The sequence below is a fragment of the Strigops habroptila genome, chromosome 3, assembly GCF_004027225.2.
Source record: "Strigops habroptila isolate Jane chromosome 3, bStrHab1.2.pri, whole genome shotgun sequence".
Classification (NCBI taxonomy): domain Eukaryota; kingdom Metazoa; phylum Chordata; class Aves; order Psittaciformes; family Psittacidae; genus Strigops; species Strigops habroptila.
The window spans coordinates 63,167,104-63,188,367 of NC_044279.2; the positions used below are offsets into that span (position 1 = coordinate 63,167,104).

General features: G+C 43.5%; 1 long non-coding RNA gene across 1 annotated transcript; it reads right to left on the reverse strand.

Moving 5' to 3' along the window:
* Nucleotides 1-18,349: 18,349 nt before the first annotated feature.
* Nucleotides 18,350-21,114, reverse strand: LOC115605217. The gene is made up of 2 exons (XR_003990539.1): nt 20,824-21,114; nt 18,350-20,686 (listed from the first exon to the last, which is right to left on the reverse strand). It is a non-coding gene; the product is annotated as an uncharacterized LOC115605217 (long non-coding RNA).
* Between the last annotated feature and the right edge of the window lie 150 nt (nt 21,115-21,264).

Genomic DNA, 21,264 nt, shown 5'->3' on the forward strand with positions numbered 1-21,264 from the left:
GGGACTTCTGGTCTGCAAGGATCAGACAGCGAATACTCTGATTTGGGACAGGAATAGAGGGGTCCTTGCCTTCGGCCAGGAAGAGGAAATGGATGACTAGGTATATTGGACTGCATAGATTTGATGGCCTGGCGCATCAGACCCACGGAAGTATAAGGCTTTGGCAGACACTGGTGCACAGTGTATGCTGGTGCCATCAGGGTACAGGGGCATAGAACCCATGGCAAGAATTGTCTGTATTGGAGGCTGACATGCGCTAAACAGGGGATAAGTGGGAAAAGCACCCCACTGTGACCGGCCCAGAGGCTCCTTGGCATGGTCTGTCCTTAGCACAGATTACCTCAGGAGAGGGTACTTCAAGGAGCCAAAGGGGTACTGATGGCTTTTGGTGTAGCAACTGTGAACACACAGAGATCAACCAGATATCTACTTGTCGTGGTTTGAGCCCAGCCGGTAACTCAGAACCACACAGCCGCTCGCTCACTCCCCTCCTTCCTCCCCCCGCTCCCGGAGGGATGAGGAGGAGAATCGGAAGAATGTAACTCCCACGGGTTGAGATAAGAGCAGTCCCGCAACTAAGGTATAATACAAACCACTACTGCTACCACCAATGATAATAATGATTAGTGAAATAACAAGGGGAGAGGATACAATTGCTCACCACCCGCCGACCGATACCCAGCCCAACCCGAGCAGTGATCTGGGCCTTCCGGGTAACTCCCCCCGGTTTATATACTGGGCATGACGTGCTGTGGTATGGAATACCCCTTTGGCTAGTTTGGGTCAGGTGTCCTGTCTCTGCTTTCTCCCGGCTACCCCTCCTCCCTGGCAAAGCATGAGACTGAGAAAGTCCTTGGTTGGAATAAACATTACTTAGCAACAACCAAAAACATCGGTGTTATCAGCGTTGTTCCCAGGCTGAAAGTTAAAAAACACAGCACTGCACCAGCTACTAAGCAGGAGAAAAATGACTGCTATAGCTGAACCCAGGACAGTATCCACCCCTTATTCCATGCCATTCACGTCATGCTCAGATCCCACATCTCTCAGCACACCATCACCCCTGTCCCATATATACACATATATATACACCCACACCCACACACAGAGAAAGATATCATTCCCTAGTCCATGGACCAATCCCTGTAAAATTGCTGAACTCATCCAGTCCATGATGTCAGGCTCTATCTCTTGTAATAGTCTTTCAGGGCAGGAGGGACGGTACGTAGTGTTGGGTTGCTGCCTGCTGATGATACCGCCAAACTCGTCTGGTCACTGCTGAGCTTGTCTGGTTTTCTCAAAATTCATTCTTTGTTGAGGTGATGATCGGAGGGAAGTCAGGGTCAATTGCTGGCCACCTGAAGATATCTAGCTGGTGGGCTATAAAAGTGTTATAGAGCAGGCAACAGCATACAATTGAGTTCATTGGCTGTTTTCCCCCAAAATCAAATCCCCTTGAGGTACACATCGGACTTCCCCATCTTCCCGCATTACCCACCAAGTATATCCAGGTCCCTGAGCAAAAGCAACCCCACGAGTGGGTTTGCCTTTACCTGAAGCAGGAATAACCCAGACTGTCTTCCCCAACAAATTCTTTATGTGCACCACAGGAACTTTATCCCCCTCTACAGTACGTAAAAGTTCTGACTGGGCTGGGCCAGCCCTGTTGGCAGATCCCCTACTGTTGACCAACCAGGTGGCTTTTGGTAAATGTGTATCCCAGTGTTTGAAAGTCCCACCACCCATTGCTCTCAGTGTAGTTTTTAACAGCCCATTGTACTGTTCGATTTTCCCAGAGGCTGGTGCATGGTAGGGGATGTGATATACCCACTCAATGCCATGCTCTTTGGCCCAAGTGTCTATGAGGTTGTTCCGGAAATGAGTCCCATTGTCTGACTCAATTCTCTCTGGGGTGCCGTGTCGCCACAAGACTTGTTTCTCAAGGCCCAGGATAGTGTTCCGGGCAGTGGCATGGGACACAGCGTATGTTTCCAGCCAGCCGGTGGTTGCTTCCACCATGGTAAGCACATAGCGCTTGCCTTGGCGGGTTGGTGGGAGTGTGATATAGTCAATCTGCCAGGCCTCCCCATACTTGTACTTCAGCCATCGTCCTCCATACCAGAGAGGCTTTAACCACTTGGCTTGCTTAATTGCAGCACATGTTTCACATTCATGAATAACCTGGGCAATAGTGTCCATCGTTAAGTCCACCCCTCGATCATGAGCCCATCTATATGTTGCATTTCTGCCTTGGTGGCCTGAGGTGTCATGGGCCCACCGGGCTAAAAATAATTCACCCTTATGTTGCCAATCCAAGTCCATCTGAGCCACTTTAATCTTAGCAGCTTTATCCACTTGCTGGTTATTCTGGTGTTCCTCAGTGGCCCGACTCTTGGGTACATGAGCATCTACGTGGCGTACCTTCACCACCAGGTTCTCCACCCGAGCAGCGATATCTTGCCACAATGCAGCAGCCCAGATGGGTTTACTTCTGCGTTGCCAGTTGCTCTGCTTCCATTGCTGCAACCACCCCCACAGGGCATTTGCCACCATCCATGAGTCAGTATAGAGATAAAGTACTGGCCATTTTTCTCGTTCAGCAATGTCCAAGGCCAGCTGGATGGCTTTCACCTCTGCAAACTGACTCGATTCACCCTCTCCCTCAGCAGTTTCTGCAACTTGTCGCAGGGGACTCCACACAGCTGCCTTCCATCTCCGATGCTTTCCCACAATACGGCAGGACCCATCAGTAAACAAGGCATATTGCTTTTCACTCTCTGACAGTTCATTATATGGTGGGGCCTCTTCAGCATGCACCACCTCCTCTTCTGGTGACATCCCAAAATCTTTGCCCTCTGGCCAGTCCATGATGACTTCTAGAATTCCTGGACGACTGGGATTTCCTATTCGAGCTCGTTGTGTAATTAGTGCGGCCCACTTACTCCATGTAGCATCAGTTGCATGATGTGTAGAGGAGACCCTGCCTTTGAACATCCAGCCCAGCACAGGCAACCGGGGTGCCAGGAGGAGCTGCGCTTCAGTTCCAATCACTTCTGAGGCAGCTCGAACCCCTTCATAGGCTGCCAGTATCTCTTTTTCAGTGGGAGTGTAGCTGGCCTCGGATCCTTTATATCCCCGACTCCAAAAGCCAAGGGGTCGACCTCGAGTCTCCCCTGGAGCTTTCTGCCAGAGGCTCCAGGTAGGACCATTCTCCCCAGCTGCGGTATAGAGCACATTTTTCACATCTGGCCCGGCCCGGACTGGTCCAAGGGCTACTGCATGAACTATTTCTCGTTTAATTTGTTCAAAGGCTTGTTGTTGCTCAGGGCCCCATTTGAAATCATTCTTCTTCCGGGTCACGTGGTAGAGAGGGCTTACAATCAGACTGTAATTTGGGATGTGCATTCTCCAGAACCCCACAACACCTAAGAAAGCTTGTGTTTCTTTCTTGTTAGTTGGTGGAGACATTGCTGTTATCTTGTTGATCACGTCTGTGGGGATCTGGCGGCGTCCATCTTGCCATTTTATTCCCAAAAATTGAATCTCCTGTGCAGGTCCCTTGACCTTATTCCGTTTTATGGCAAAACCGGCCTTCAGCAGGATTTGGATTATCTTCCTCCCTTTCTCAAAAACTTCTTCCGCTGTATCACCCCACACAATGATGTCATCAATGTATTGCAGGTGTTCTGGAGCTTGCCCCTGTTCCAATGCAGTCTGGATCAATCCATGGCAGATGGTAGGGCTGTGTTTCCACCCCTGGGGCAGTCGGTTCCAAGTGTACTGGACGCCCCTCCAAGTGAAAGCAAACTGTGGCCTGCATTCTGCTGCCAAAGGGATTGAGAAAAATGCATTGGCAATGTCAATTGTGGCATACCACTTGGCTGCCTTTGACTCCAGTTCATACTGAAGTTCTAACATGTCCGGTACGGCAGCACTCAATGGTGGTGTGACTTCGTTCAGGCCACGATAGTCTACTGTTAATCTCCACTCTCCATTAGACTTTTGCACTGGCCATATGGGGCTATTAAAGGGTGAGCGGGTCCTGCTGATCACTCCTTGGCTCTCCAGTCTACGGATCAGCTTATGGATGGGAATCAAGGAGTCTCGGTTGGTGCGATATTGCCGCCAGTGCACTGTTGTGGTCGCAATTGGCACTTGTTGTTCTTCGACCTTCAGCAACCCCACAACAGAAGGATCCTCCGAGAGACCGGCTAAGGTGGACAGCTGCTTAATTTCCTCTGTCTCCAAGGCAGCGATACCAAAAGCCCATCTATACCCTTTTGGGTCTTTGAAATACCCTCTCCTGAGATAGTCTATGCCAAGGATGCATGGAGCCCCTGGACCAGTTACAATGGGGTGCTTTTGCCACTTCCTCCCAGTCAGGCTGATTTCAGCTTCCAGCATAGTTAACGCTTGGGATCCTCCTGTCACTCCAGAAATAGAAATGGGTTTCACCCCTTGATACCTTGATGGCATCAGAGTACACTGTGCACCGGTATCTACTAGAGCCTTATACTTCTGTGGGACTGATGTGCCAGGCCATCTGATCCACACAGTCCAGTAAACCCGATTATCCCTCTCCTCCACCTGGCTGGAGGCAGGGCCCCTCTAATAGTGATCACAAAATTCTCCACTTCTGTCTTGTAGAAAGGGATTAGTATTCCTTATCACAGGAGCTGGAGTAAAATCAGCTCTTTCACTCCATCTGGGAAACTGCTTGCCAGAGACTGGAGCAGCAGCTTTCCTGGGAGGATCATCCTTGACCATTGTTCTCCTCTTCAGTTCACACACCCGTTGCTCCAGAGCTGAAGTAGGTTTTCCATCCCACTTTCTCATGTCTTCTCCGTGATCCCGCAGGTAAAACCATAGGGTGGCCCGTGGCGTGTACCTCCTATATTTTCTTTCTCGAGCAGTAGGGCGCCTTCTGTTAATAGCTGAGACATGGGTTGGTACGCGTGGGGAGCTGGATAGATCGGATAAATCGTCTCTCAATTGTTTGAACTCCTGGGACAGTTTTTCCACAGCTGAAATGATGGAAGGGGTGAGATTGTCTTCGAACTCTCGGAGTTGATGAATCAGGCAATCCACTGTTGGTGATATTCCATCATTCCAGGTCATTGATGCCAATGTGTGGGCATATGATGATGGCGCACTCCGTGTAAGTTTCCGCCACATGGGTCGTGTACATTCGACTTCATCTGGATCTATGGATGTGTTCCTGGAATCCGGCCTACGATAGATCATCTCTATAATGGCTGATTCCCTCAGGGACTGGATGCCTTTCTCTATCGTGGTCCAGTTGGCTGAGTGATTCGTAATATCGTCTTTGTAGGGAAACCTTTCCTTCACAGCTGCCAGGAGCCGCCTCCAAAGACTGAGGGCTCGCTTCTCTCTTGCAATCGCTTTGTCAATTCCTCCTTCCTTAGCAAGTGATCCCAGCTGCTTGGCTTCCCTACCTTCTAGTTCGTGACCATCGGCCCCATTGTCCCAGCATCGGAGCAACCAGGTGACAATGTGCTCCCCTGGAAGACGGGTGAAATCTTTTCGCATATTCCGCAGTTCGGTTGAGGTCCGGGGTCGAGAAGTGACCTCTTCTTCTTCTTCCTCTTCCTCTGACCCACGTAGTAGTAACTCTTGTTCAGATGCTGTTGCATGTAGTAATGGCATTGGGTCTTCATCTTTCTTCGCTTCGCGGGTTGCTCTTTGTGCCTCTCGTCTGCTTTTGCTTACAGGGGCAACAGACATTGTCACAAACTGGACGTTTGGCTTAGCTGCAGTGTTTGCCACTGTGGTTGGAGTGGCTGCAGTGTCTGCCACTAGGATTGGAGTGGTTGCAATGTCTATTGCTGGGGTTGGTGCAGCTGTTGTGCTTGGGAGTTGAGTAACACCAACAGCTGCATTGTCTGTTGCTGTCGGGGTTTGAATAGCTACTGTGCATGTCACTGGGGTTGGTGTAGCTGCGGTGCTTGGAGTAGCTATATTGCCTGTTGCTGTCGGGGTTTGAGTAGCTACTGTGCTTGTCACTGGGGTTGGTGTGGCTGCGGTGCTTGGAGTAGCCACATTGTCTGTTGCTGTCGGGGTTTGAGCAGCTGTTGTGCTTGTCACTGGGGTTGGTGTAACTGCTGTATTTGAAGTTGGAGTAGTTGCGTTGTCTGTTGTGGTCAGGATTTGAGTAGCTGTTGTGCTTGTCACTGGGGTTGATGTAGCTGCTGTACTTGGAGTAGCTGTGTTGTCTGTTGTGGTCAGGGTCTGAGTAGCTGCTGTGCTTGTAGTTGGCATAGCTGCGTTGTCTGTTGCTTTGCCATCAGATCCAGAGACATTTTTTTCCCTTTGAAGGTGCTGGATAGTGTTGAGCAGGGCTCTGTAGGCATAGGCCAAGCCCCAGCACGTTGCCAAGATTTGTCCCTCTCTGGTATAACCAGGACGACAGCACACATCGTTTAAGTGTTTTACTAGTTTTTCCGGATGTTGCACTTGTTCAGTGGTGAAGTTCCAAAGCACTGGAGGGGCCCACTGGCCTAGATACTTGCCCATACTATCCCACACACCCTGCCACTCATAACTGTCCAGCCTCAGGGAAAATCTCCTGGTGGTCCTCCTATATCGTCGTCTAACCCTAGACCAGATTCGAACCTGATACTGCTGAATTTTTGAGATTAAACGAAATAGGATGTTCCTACGACGGGATGGCCGTGGGTAAAACACACTCCGTATGTGTGCCAACATGCTGATCCCCAGCACAATCAGCAGGCAGGTCTCAAGGGTACTCAAAGGCCATCTAAAACCTTCAGAACTCTCAACTGCTGTTGCAAATAGGCTGGTGGGGGAACGGGGGGTGAAAGAGAATGCTTCCTTTGTAAGTTTACCCCCCGAGGAGAAAAAAAAAGATATGCAATTGCTAAAATATTTCATTATATACCTCCCAATGTATAGAGGTGATGGCCACGCTGGAAGCACAAACCAGACCAGTTTCATGATCAATGAGTCTATTGTATTACAAGTCATTACCATGAAGTACAGTGAAACAAGAACCTTAGCCCAGGCCCCCCAGCCGATAAACACTAAAACAGCAAATAGTGGCTGTAAGTAAGGTACAACATGCTGAAACTCTGAGATCAAGCGCAACAAGTCTGAGAGCCAAATAATCACCATTGTGACGAGTAGTAACAATGAATGCTTATCACAAATATGATTAAACACACTCTGGTCAGATCTGTCGTTATCTCAACCTTTCGAGCCCCACGTTGGGCGCCAAAAAGAACTGTCGTGGTTTGAGCCCAGCCGGTAACTCAGAACCACACAGCCGCTCGCTCACTCCCCTCCTTCCTCCCCCCGCTCCCGGAGGGATGAGGAGGAGAATCGGAAGAATGTAACTCCCACGGGTTGAGATAAGAGCAGTCCCGCAACTAAGGTATAATACAAACCACTACTGCTACCACCAATGATAATAATGATTAGTGAAATAACAAGGGGAGAGGATACAATTGCTCACCACCCGCCGACCGATACCCAGCCCAACCCGAGCAGTGATCTGGGCCTTCCGGGTAACTCCCCCCGGTTTATATACTGGGCATGACGTGCTGTGGTATGGAATACCCCTTTGGCTAGTTTGGGTCAGGTGTCCTGTCTCTGCTTTCTCCCGGCTACCCCTCCTCCCTGGCAAAGCATGAGACTGAGAAAGTCCTTGGTTGGAATAAACATTACTTAGCAACAACTAAAAACATCGGTGTTATCAGCGTTGTTCCCAGGCTGAAAGTTAAAAAACACAGCACTGCACCAGCTACTAAGAAGGAGAAAAATGACTGCTATAGCTGAACCCAGGACTCTCAGAGACCCCTTTGTTATGGGATTGTTGCAAGTTGAAGAACAGCATGTGCCAGCTGCTACCAGAACAGTGCACCAGTGGCAATATCACACAAATCGAGACTCCCTGGCTGTCATCCATGACCTGATTCATCAACTGGAGAGCCAAGGAGTCATCAGCAAGGCTCACTCACCTTTTAATAGTCCCATATGACCAGTGCAAAAGTCTGACAGAGGATGGAGGTCAACAGTACACTATTGTAGCCTGAACAAAGTGATGCCACCACTGACTGCTGCTGTACCAGACATGTTAGAGCTCCACTATGAACTGGAATCAAAGGCAGCCGAGTGCTATACTACAACCAACATTGCCAATGCTTTTTTTTTCAATTCCTTTGGCAGCAGAGTGCAGGCAACAGTTTGCTTTCACATGGAGTGGTGTCCAACACACTAGAATCAACTGCTCCAGGGGTGGAAATACAGCCCTACCATTTGTCATGGACCAATCCAAAGTGCACTGGAAAATGGTAACGCCTCTGAACATGTATAATACATCAGCGACACCACTGTGTGGGGCAACAAGAAAGAAGTGTTTAAGAAGGTACAAAGAGTAATTCAGGTTCTTCTGAAAGCTAGTTTTGCCATAAAAAAGGAAGTGAGGTCAAGTGATCTGCACAGGAGATCCAGTTCCTGAAAATAAATTGGCAGTGTGGATGCCACCATGTGTCTATGGAATTGATCAACAAGGTAGCAACTGTGTCTCCACCAGCTAACAAGAAGGAAACACAAACCTTCCTAGGTCTTGTGGGATTCTGTAACTTCATCCATGAAGGAGCACAAATCAATGATCATTCTAAGCAGTTCAGTCATGTAACTCTTTGTGTGGATAAATTTGTACTTAATTTTCATATGCATCTCCTAGATTCACCTGTCAGATGCCTGATAGCTTAAAGTGTACACTGTGAGTAAATGTGCATGTAATTAGAGATGCAACGTTTTTGCCCAAACACTTAAAGCTCCAGAGATTCAACCTGTTTCACTGTTCTTGGAAATTTCAAAGGTTCAAACTGTCTAATTAACCGTTCCTTAGTTTTCATAGGTTTAATTTTGTGAACCCATAATGATTTGCATAGCTGAGGACCTTCAGCCCTACATCTCATGGTCATACAGTAGGAGCTGTACCCCAGTTACCCTGATTTAAAGCCGATCCAAATTCAATGTATGTGGATTCACCTGAAGACTGGGCAAAGCAAATAAATTGAAGTAATTATGAGAAGGAGGTATCAAATGATACCCTCCAGGTATTTTCCACCTCCAACGCCTAAGAGTCACTCTCTTTTTTCACCCAGTAAGATCTGAGGCAACAAAAAGCCTTCAAAGGCCTCGCTCTTTCACTAATGTCCAAAATGGTCTTTATTTGCATAGAAACAACATAGAAAGATATAAAAATAGGCTTAAATTAGCATATTGCCAAATTGGTCTACTGTAACAAGTGCTTTGAAGTCTGGCATGCTGACTGATTCCCCACAGGAAGTTGAGTACTCTGAAAACAATTAAGAACAAAAAAGGGGTGGGGGGGAGGAGAGAGGGAGCAGGCGAGTACAGTAGTTAAATTAAGCAAAGTGAGCCTTGGAATAGTCAAGGGACTAAACAAGCCATCGAATTACTTAATAACAGCACTTCTTTAGCAGCGGAGATAGAAACAACTGGATTTTTAGAAACTGAAACATTAAAGCTTGAAAAAGCAAAATGACAGAAGTTTAAATTAAATAACTGAAAACTACTTCAGAATATAATAGAAGGTAATAAGGCACCAAAACTGCCAGTAGTTATAGTAGCTGATCCTGTGCTCTAAAACTGATCCTAATGTAAAAGCATTGTGCAATTTAAAAGTAATAAACATACTAATCCATGCCATTTTACATAATAAATAAATCTCAACTATGTTTCCCATTTGTGTAAAGCTTTGCGAAATGACGGGTTTGGTTGTTGAAAAAATAGAAATGTTTGTTTCACAAGGATACTACAGTGATGCAGTGGAATATATTTTGAGGGGAAAGTTAAAATATATTTTATAGGCAGTACTGAGTAAACATAACTACATCTGAAAAACCGCACGCACCACACAAAGAAAGACCTTTCAGATTATACAATAAACTTTTTACACTGTGGAATACCTTCTCTATAACATTTTGTCTACATTGAAATGCATAATCACATACTGAAAGATGGTTACTAGTATTATTACTAATGTTGCAGTAGCATACAGGGGGACTAGTGTATAATTAGTAACGGTATCTGTCACAAAGATCCTGTGATGTAGATAAGCAAAACAGGCAAAGGTTTCACCATCTGTGTTTCACCAGAAAAGAATGAGGTGCAGGGAAGATCAAAGGCTTACTCCAATTAAGTAGTGAATCTCCAAGTAACTGATGGTTTCCAGATCAGGTCCCAAATTACTGGTCTGAGGGAACAGAAGACTGTGGCTCAGCTGGGACCTGAACCTACGTTTTTGTCTTCCATACGCATGGCTTAGCAGAAACTCATCAGAAATTAATTCTGTTCCTTTGGACCCTCTCTTTACAAGCCTCTCCTACAGACACTCCTGTACTTCCATGGTGTGGCATTCAAGAGGCATTACAAGGAACATAGCTCTCCATCTCACAGCAATACATCTCAAATGTGCAAGATAGAGCCCTATAAGCCTCAAGAACTTCACTTGGGTTTTCCCTCTGCTGCCTTCTGCCCACTCCCTGATACACACACAGCAGTGCCTCTGTATTCTGGTCATTGCCACTACAAGCGTTAGGACAAGGTTATGCTATTTTTTAAAAACTTTGGTAACTAACATTTGACAATAAGAGTTCAGTAACTAACTTTTCTAGTTCCTAAGAAAAGTTGTGGAATCTCCACCCTTGGAGGTGTTCAGGACTCAGCTGGACAAGGCCCTGAGCTAGGACCTGCTTTCTGCAGGGTGGGGTGGGCAAAATGATCTCCAGAGGTCCCTTCCAGCCTAAATTACTTTATGATTCTATCTTATGTATTCTTTCTTCAGATGTCTTCTTTGATACGCTAAAAAATTCACCCCCGACCCAACATTTATCATCTTGTAGAAGAGTCCATATGTCCTTCAAGGTTCAGAGGAGTACTGTAAGAATGAACTAGATATTTCTACAAAGCGTGTCTGCTGGTAACATGCAAGTCCTGTACCCCTTCTAAGTCTTTCTAAAGTCCTAAACAGAAAGACAGGCATTTCTCCTTTGTTCTCTTGCAACTCAAAGCCCGTACAGTATGCGAGAACTCTAAACACTGAGGTTGTAGGACAAGCCAGGAGACCCATGCTGACCTCAACAACCTAAAGAATCACCTTTATTGTACAGTAACTGTTCTTTGAGAATATGTTATTATGGATGCCACTATAGAAGATCAGTAAGCATTATCCTGTCAGAATAGCAGCTTTGAGAAAATCCAGCTGCCTTGAATACTGATTTACGTTACTGCATTCCCAAATTTAGTAACCAAGGAAAAGCTGGAGAACTTGATACTGACATTCTCACTTCTGGCCAAAGTAACATGTATCAGAAAGAATAATATGAAGTGGGAGATCTACAGAACTCTCTCAGAAGGGACTTCTGCACAAGTCCCACCATGTTTCAGTTCTTCTCTGTACTATCTAACAACTACATAGACTTTAAAAAAGCAATACTAGAAAGTGAAAGAAACTAAGTAGTACTTCTCTCTAAGCAAAAAAACCCAAACCCCATAGTCTAGAAAAGCTAAGTGAGAGGGAAACTTTTTCAAGATTAGTGTGGAGAAGGCTCTGGAGATTAAGTCTTGTCTTATGGATAAGACTCCATTCAAACTTTTCTGCCTGTGTCAAGAACCTTCCTCATTTTGAAAAGTACCTTCTAACTATCATGTCTTATCTCAAGACTTCCTGGTCATTTTGGACCAACCTTTTTATAAAGTGCTCAGGTTTTTATCACAGACAATTACCAGGTGAGAAGAAAGGAGCAGGGTGTGATCCTGCTCCTGTGAGGGTGTGATCCATGGCTCTGTGAGGCGTGGTGGAAACGATCTGAAAACAGAGTATCTAACAAACTAGCACTACTCAATTCAAAAGCCACTACATGAATGTCACCATATCCTCTTTAAGCTTGAAAATCACCTCAGCTGGAACTCTCCTTAGACAGTATGAAACATCAGTATTTGTTACCATTCTTTTTATTGATTGTTCTCACCTTTTTATTATTTCCTCTTCTTCTTTATGTATTAATATTACAGTACCACCTATAGCAACAAATTAAAATTGCAACTTCCATCAGAAACATGGTTCTGTTAAGCTAGGTTCTGTACAAACCTCTCTTGAAATAACCTACAGTCCTTTGCTCAAAGTGGCAAACATAAAAGTGACAGAAACGCATAACATCCTTGTCTCTAAATTGGAGAGACATCAATTTGACAGATGGACCACTCGGTGGATAAAGAACTAGCTCGATGGCCGCACGCAGAGTTGTGGTAAATGGCTCGATGTCCAATTGGAAACCTGTAATGAGTGGTGTCCCTCAGCGATCAGTGTTGGGACCGGTCCTGTTCAACATCTTTGTCAGCGACATGGACAGTGGGATTGGGTGCGCCCTCAGCAAGTTTGCTGATGACATCAAGTTGTGTGGTTTGGTTGATACGCTGGAGGGAAGGGATGCCATCCAGAGGGACCTTGACACGCTTGTGAGGTGGGCCTGTGCAAACCTTATGAAGCCAAGTGTAAGGTCCTACACCTGGGTCGGGGTAATCCCAGGCACTGCAACAAGTTGAGTGGAGAAGAGATTCAGAGCAGCCCTGCAGAGAAGGACTTGGGGGTGTTGGTTGACGAGAAGCTTAACATGAGCCGGCTTTGGTGTGTGCTTGCAGCCCAGAAAGCCAACCGTATCCTGGGCTGCATCAAAAGAAGTGTGACCAGCAGGTCAAAGCAGGTGATCCTGCCCCTCTACTCTGCTCTCATGAGACCTCACTTGGAGTACTGCGTACAGTTCTGGTGTCCTCAACATGAAAAGGACATGGAGCTGTTGGAGCGAGTCCAGAGGAGGGCCACGAGGATGATAAGAGGGCTGGAGTACCTCCCATATGAAGACAGGCTGAGAGAGTTGGGGCTGTTCAGCCTGGAGAAGAGAAGGCTGCGTGGAGACCTCATAGCAGCCTTCCAGTATCTGAAGGGTGCCTACAAGGGTGCTGGGGAGGGACTCTTCCTTAGGGACTGTAGTGGTAGGACAAGGGGTAATGGCTTCAAACTTAAACAAGAGAAGTTTAGATTAGATATAAGGAGGAAGTTCTTTACAGTGAGGGTGGTGAAGCACTGGAATGGGTTGCCCAGGGAGGTTGTGGATGCTCCATCCCTGGTGGTGTTCAAGGCCAGGTTGAGCCTTGGGCCACATGGTTTAGGGCAAGGTGTCCCTGCCCATGGCAGGGGGGTTGGAACTAGTTGATCTTAGGGTCCTTTCCAACCCTTACTATTCTATGATTCTATGATTCTATGAAACAAAATCAAAGCAAAAAGAGGTGGCCCAGCTCATGTTATATGTCAGCAGTAGAACAGTTTTCCTAATTCCAAGACCAAGGTACCATACTGCTTTACTTTTTCCTTTGGCACTTTGCCTTTTCTCCCTATGTCCCTTCTATTCTTTACCTTACAGCTGAATATTTAGGCCCGAGAGCCTGTGAGAGTGTGTGTGTATGATCTACAACTCAGCCAACTTGTAGACAGGCAATTTCAGTAGTTAGCATTTGTCTAATCTTCAATTCTTTTCTTAATATAAGTTTGGGGGTTCGAAGTAGAAACATAAGTACTTCTTATTACCTGACTTGGTGAAAAATAAGGTCAGGATAGAATACAGGCCTTTTGGTGTTCCAGTTACAAAACTCTTAAGGTTTTATTAGCAGAAGCAAGCAACTGCTAATCTCGGGCAGAGCTATTTGTAACCAGATTCTCACAATATCAAGGCCCTGCTAATAAAATGTATTTGCCAGCATTTGGTACCTCCCTAATATGACTACATAAACCAGGTCCATGAGTGGGCCAAACAAGCCTACATGCCTGCAAAGAAATATCAAGTACCCACTGGATAAGACCTCTTTATTCACTAAAGTCACTTACCGTCCTGCTAGAGGGAAAAAAAGAAGAGTTTCACTTTGTATGCATTACTGGTCAGCAGTAAACATCTTTCTGGGTATCGAGTGAGAATATAGGAGATTTTAAATGCTTTGAAAGTAAAAAAATATATCTTTTAAGCAGTCAAGCGTTAACTGTGAGAATTAAAAATATCTGTTCCATATGTTCAAGTCCCAAGTAAAGTAATATTAAGTACGTACAAGAAAGTTCAGATAGGAAAAGCAAATGATTAAAATAAAAGTCCCTTGAGTCAAAACACAAGAGTAGTAGACATAGATAAAGTACCAGGGAAAGGAGATGAAATACAAACAGGATGTGCTGTGGTGTCCAAATGAGACACATGACTAAAAAAAGTGTTGCATCATTAACCACTCCATCAACTGGCTCTGCCAGGGCTCCAATGGACTTTCTATTGCCAACATCAAGTCCTCTGACAGCACAGAGACCCTGGAGAATATGAGGATCCCAAATCACTCTCTGGTATGTTCGCTAGTCTCACTTTAATACTTCAAAACAGAGGAAAGACAAAATTCATAATTAAACACCAGTTATATTAGAAGCTGAAAACAACTCCAGTTGTGATGGGCGTCTCAATATATGACTGAGATTGGTATCTTCTGCAGTGGTATCTCAATGATTGGTTGATTAGTCCCTGGTCTTCAGTGGATGCCACACATGTTGTCCTCAAGTTGCACTGCTTTTGCCACTGGTGCTGGGATAGCTCTCTAGAAACCATCTGGTGCTCTGAACAGAAAACATCCCAAGACCCTTTCAATATCCCAAATCAATCGTTTTGACCCGAAGCCATACACTGAAATGAAAGTGCTGAATGCCACCAATTTGCTCTGCAGCCCATGGAAACTGACGATCTTCAGTGTCTCTATAATCAGTCCCCTAGTGGTGAGCCCTCTCTGGCCTCCATGGCATTCCCCAGTACATAGCCCACCATGTGACAAAACACAGAGCTTCTTGACATGCTCCAGATCCCAATTTTAATCACTGTTGGAAGTATTAATTCAGAGGGAGTGGTTCTAGATAAAACAGAAGTTTGTATAAGTGTAGTTAAATGTTATCTGTACGTAAGTGCATAGAAACTCCATTGCATCCATTGTAAAAATAATTAATTGTAGTGTTTTACAAAATGTTTTGATTTCTCCGATCAGAGTAATTTTAATGATTTTTTTTAAAAGGTATTTTTAAAATATTTATTCAGAGCTAACAAATTTTATTCAATTTTTAAAACTACTATTTCTTGAGGTTGCCACAAAAAACATTCATTTTTTCCATTTAACTGCTAAGCTCATTCCACGTAAATTTTCAGGCAAAATTCTTAGTAACTGAAAGAATTAAAGGAAAAATACATTTTATTCTTACTTTGTGAAATACACAAAGCAAATGTGAACTACTTACTTTGTGTGCTTTGGGTTTAGTCAGATTCACTCTTTCATTTCCATGTCAGTAAAGTAGCCAGTACCCCCCTTAGCATGGTTTATACTTTCACACACACAGGCACACACACATATCAAAACCCCACCAAAAATAATCAGAAAAACATGGTTAAAAATAGGATACTCTTGATTGCAATCCCACAGAAACTGGCAAAAGGACTTGGGGACATGAAGCTCCCATTAGCCTGTTTGTATTTAATTGACTAGATTTCAACTTGACAGTGGCCCTTTTAGCAGTGTACAGAACAAAACAGCACCACGTGGCCAGCAGGATCCATTTTAAAGTGGTGCTCTCTTCTGTCCCCTGCTGAGGATTGCACCATATGAGCCATCAGTAATGCCAAGTCAAAGGCCAACCATCAATAAAGCTCTCACTGTGATCAAGCATATGTAAACAGTGCATCAGCCACTTCTAGCGGCAGTTAAAATAGGGTTAGAGCTGAAGTAGGGTGGAACCTACCTGACAGTGTTTTTTTCTCTGAAATTTTACAGAATATATTTTATCTGGACACTGTTGCTTGCAGTAAATATTTTAGCACAGACTGTATTCTGCACATACTTAATTAAACTAATAGAATATGATAGAGACTACTTGTCTAGATACAAAGCCTGTGAAAGTCAGTGAGAACTTTTTAATTCAATTCACTGGCCTCTGAATTAGGTCTACAGTCAATATATTGTAACCCAGCTATCACAGTGACGAGAACTAAATAAACAAGATAGGAGATGTGTCCTCTCCCATTACATACACTCCTAAAAGTACCTTTTTATTTAGTACGGTTCCACACATCTGGGCTAAGATTCTCTCTGTAGACGTACATCTGCCTGAAGTTAAAAGTTCCTAGAATGGAAGTTCACTGACAACAGGTTATTATTTCAGAAGGAAAAGACCCATAGAATTTAATAGGGATTGTTGCTTTTGTTCATCCTTCTTACATTCCTGCTATAGGATGCATTAAGCTTTCTGTGGGAAGGATTTACTTCTGTATATCCCGGAACAGTTTCCCTAAAGCCTTTTAACTTTGTTTTGTAGGGTGGGTTTCTACATAATTCGTGCACCTATAAGACTTTAACTGGACAAATTAACAAATTCATACAAGCCCCATCCCAAGGACATACTTTCTCTGACCTTAACCAACTCCTTGTTGCCATCCGTCCCTGTACATGACTCATCCTATTCTGTCACATTACCATTGACAAGGACATCTAAAGCCACAAAAGTTGATCGACATCCGCGCCAGAGCATTAGCTACCTTGCTCCATGCTCCTGAGATCCGACTGTGCCTTTTGACAGCTCTCCAAGCACATTTCCCCATTTCTAGAATGAAACTCAACCTTTGCACTTTATTATTATTATTATTATTATTGTTCTCTTTCAGGAAAAAGGTAATTGGGCATGAAAAGTTCAAATCCATTAAATAAAAACTCAATTTAAAATATTTTCCATCCACCAAGCAAGGTCCTATTCATTATGCTGACACTGTACTCCACCTCTGTGCCAAGTGGATCACTCAAAGATGCCCCCCACCACTTTCCTGGCATTTCGTGTGACAAGTAAATCTGCTGTGCACACATTGCTTTACAGGGCATCCCAGTTTTATATAAATACAGCAACATTGTTTTACAGCACCTTTATCTAGTTGAATTCTGTAACTAATGAGATACTTTCAAGTAAACTAATTGTGCTGAGTCTCTCCTGTGAATATTGTGGCAAACAGACACAGCTTCTGACTTTTAGTTCTGCTTCTTTACTCAAGTTTTTTAACATCCTCACTCCTGTTCAGATTCACCTACTGCTAAATACAAATCATAAAATACATTTACTTATCAAAAACAACAGCCGACAATTAAAATATAAATTTCATAGTTCTCCAGGAACCTCAGCAGAAGAATTGAGAAGTTGCAGTTACCTGGTGCCTTATTAATTTAAAAAAGCGCAGCAAACAAAACATTTCATGCTTCAGCTACAGATTAAATACTCCGTTTTCACAAAGGTCACTTTTTTCATAAAGTTTTCTTAGTACAAGTTTACTGTACAGAGACACTATTTTGCCTTAATATCCGTTATAAATTTCTCCTTTAAAGCTAGCAAAAATATTTTCCTCCTCCAACTCAATCTCCTAGAGACGCAGAGCACTTTATTCTTCACAGGTCCAGTCCTGAAATCTAATAAAAAAGCCAAAGAGGGACATCTAGTGGTACCACGCACGAAATTAAGAAAGAGCAGACGAGGGGAAAACCTACTGCCATGTCTATGGATCCGAGAGAATTGCTCGTTTCTCACTGAGAATGAAGAAAGGTTGAAGGGAAGACCAGAATTAAAGAAAGGAAAAAGTCTGCCCATTTTATTACTTTCTAACACATAGACACATTAGTAATATACTTAACCCTATAATCCATTTGGGCAAAGTAGACAAACAAAAAGGCAAAACAAAAGGAGAGCTAACAGTCATTCTTCTAAGTAACTCCAATATGATAAAATAAAGTCAGATTCCTCAAAATAAACTGAATCTAAATGAAAGAGCCATAAACAAACAATGCTGTCTCAGAACTCCAGACATGAAGAATGAAACTGCACCCAGGCTTTTACTTGCAGAACAATCCCGAGGAAGATTTCCCAAAGAAAGCACCTGTTTAAAATATTTCATATTCCTCCTTGCACTGCAATAATTTAATAATAACTGCCTTGATAAAAAACCACCAAACAAAAAACCCACAAAACCAAAACCAACCAAACAAAAAAAACCCCTACAACAAAACAAAACAAACCCAAAACCAAACAACAAAGCCAACAAAAAGAACCTATCCTGTTTTTAAAGATTAAGTTTAGTGCGCATCTATTCCAGAGAGAAACAATGCCATAGAAAAGAGTCAATGGCTGTCTCCCAAAGTCTCTGAATGAAGATCACACACCCTTCTGGAAGCCGTCCTATGATTAAACTCACCTCAGCAGAAGGACAGTCATTCCATGGCATATTTTCCACTAGAGGTCAGGCTGAAGGAGCTAATGATCGATTTTAGCCTTCAAAATCTTTGAGGGGGAGTTACTAATAAAGATTCGGAATTTTGAAAAAATCACTTAAAGTGAATCCCAAAGACGTATTTTTCTACGTGTCCAACAGCTGGAGATATTTAATTATGAGAGTACTTTAAAGTATGTTAATACAACCTTTCACAAAGCACTTGATGTGTCACCTGAGTCGGCAAGACAAGTTTTGGAAAAGAGAAAAGTTCTTCCTAAACTTCAGCCCTGAAATAAAAACCGTGTTAGTTTGATTAATAACAGACAACATCATAGCTACTTTTAGAAGGGTATTTTTAAAGTTTTGCTTTTGATTTTTTGCTTTTAGAAAGGACATACACTACAAACATTTTCCACCAAAAATCTAGATTGAATTTGTTTCTGTAAGTAACTGGGAAGAGACATAGCTGCCTTCAGCACAATTGTCTGCAGCCATGAGAACCAGGACAAAGTAACTCAGGCTATAAGCCACATAAGCACTTACTCATAGAGTCAAAAAATAAACTGAAGAATCGCTTACATGTTTACACTTCTGAAAATGAAGCAGCCCATGAAATTCACTCAGAGACAAAATCAGCTAACTAAGTCAAGCTATGTCAGCTAGCATTTTAAAGTACCTCACGGTCAAGTATTAGAGCCATTTCAAAGATACACAAAGTACTTTGGAGAAGTAAGAATACAAAATGCCAGGAATTTTCTTCTCTCTTGGCAGAGAGAAGAAAACTTGTACCTTTTTCATTCGCCTAAGACTAGTGGTGGGAATAATAGGCATAAGGAACAGAAATGAAGCCTAGAAGACGTTGGTTTGACCTCATTTTGTATGTCTCACATGGACTAGCCTTTCCTGCACTTTCACCAGGTCAAAAGTAGCATACCTGCTGATAACAGCCAGTCCTTTCATCAGTTACAGATTTATGATTTTGTAACAGAACCTGATAAGAGCAGTCCAAAATCCACATGTGCATGTTTTAAAAGGTGAAAATTCAGTTTAGCTCAGTTATACGTTCAACTAATACACTCCTTTTCGTTTATTAGTTCTCCTGAAAATAAGCTAACCTTTTAAAATTTACAGCTGTACAACAGGTACAGTATATCTCTCTACAGCATGGCCTGGAGAAATGCAAGAGCTGTTTGACTTCAACACACTTCCAGAGAGCTGGCAGTCAGAGTTTGACTAAAGCTGGTAAAGCAGATTTCCCAGATTGAGCATGTACCCCACCCAGATGCACAGATGGTATTTGTGGGAGCAAAGGAAAATAAAATATAGGTTTAAAATAAATGCAAGAGAAACACAGAATAATATTGAATCACTCTAGGTATTTCTAAGGGTTTCAGTTTGTCTTTTCTACTTCTTAGCACATAGTGAGTGTATGAAACCACTGAGCAAGTGGAAGGGATTTAAAACTAGTTTTGTTTCAAATGTAAGATCACAGAAATAAAGACAGGCTCCATGTATTTCTCTTCAGAATGATATTTCTGTATGAAAGTTTGATGCAAAAGGAGTTTAAAATGCTGTTCCTGCATATGTCTGGCAATGACAACTAGGCTTGTCAGAAAGGCCCTCTCAATGCTCCTGAATTTCAAGTGGGCCCCTCTGCCCATGGTGGCTACTTTCCCGTTGTTTTAAATGGAGAGAAAGACACAGAGCTAGAAAAAAAGAGGCAACCTACAAAGAAGGGAGGGAAATACAGCTTTAGATACTGGTATCACAATATAAGGAGTCAAGAGTATCTACATACTGATCAATCTGAGCCGGCAGGTTGACTCTGACGATTGGTTTGGGCTCCAACCCAAGGCTGCAGCCTCACCCCTTCTCCCTCCATCACCAGTCCTTCTTAGGCCAGGAAGAGCCAGTGGCCAATCTTACCTTGTTACCGTGATACCATCCAAGGTAGCTGGCCTCAGGATCCCATGAAAAGCTAGCAGAGAAAAAAGAAATAGGAGGAAAACAGCACAGGTAGGAAGTGGTGGAGAAAGAATGTGAGGAGCAGAAACAAGAAAGCCCGTTTCCCATTGGAGTCCCTGGTAACCCAGAAGTGTTGATATGTGCTTACACTTCCATGTCAGGAACTGAAGCTCCACAATGTTTAACTTTTAATCCTCCTCTCTTAACCATCTCCTTCTAGAGGATCCAGCTGTTCATTATTTCACTCATTAGTTACATTTAATTTCTGTTAAACCAATGTTAACTTCTTGATTTCAAGTCCCATCAGTCTCTTCTTCAGTAGACATGACTTAAACACTACCCTTGAATTGCAGTAAAAATCTCCCTTCTTCAGATTAAACCACTGTGTCTGCACCTTTCCTGACTCTTCCTGCTACCCTTCTCAGTTACAGACTAACATAGCACTGCACGAGCTTCCATTTCACAACTGTGGGTAGACAGGTAGGCCCTCCTGTGATATGCCTTGTGGTACTACAATTACTTCTTCCATGCAAGAAAAAAAGCAAACCCTTTGGCATACAGAGGCAGCAGAGAGAATTCTCCAGCTCCGCTCTGGGCTATCCCTTCGCAGCACAGCTTCTGGGATAGGAAAGTAAACCAAACATGTTGCGCTCTGACTTCTGCCATTCAAAACTTATCAATGGTAAGCACAATGGAGATTGAGACTCTCCTGGGTATTATTTCTTTTTCTTGAAATCTTGAGCTATTATTTAAGCCACAGCTACAAAAAGAAACAGATAAAAAAAGACCAAAATCTTTAAAGAAAATATTTCAAATTAACACATCATAGAAAGATACAAGCAAAAAGCAAAATTTTCTATCAATCAGCTACATATTTATGACAGCATGACATGCAAACTAATTATATATTCACATCTGA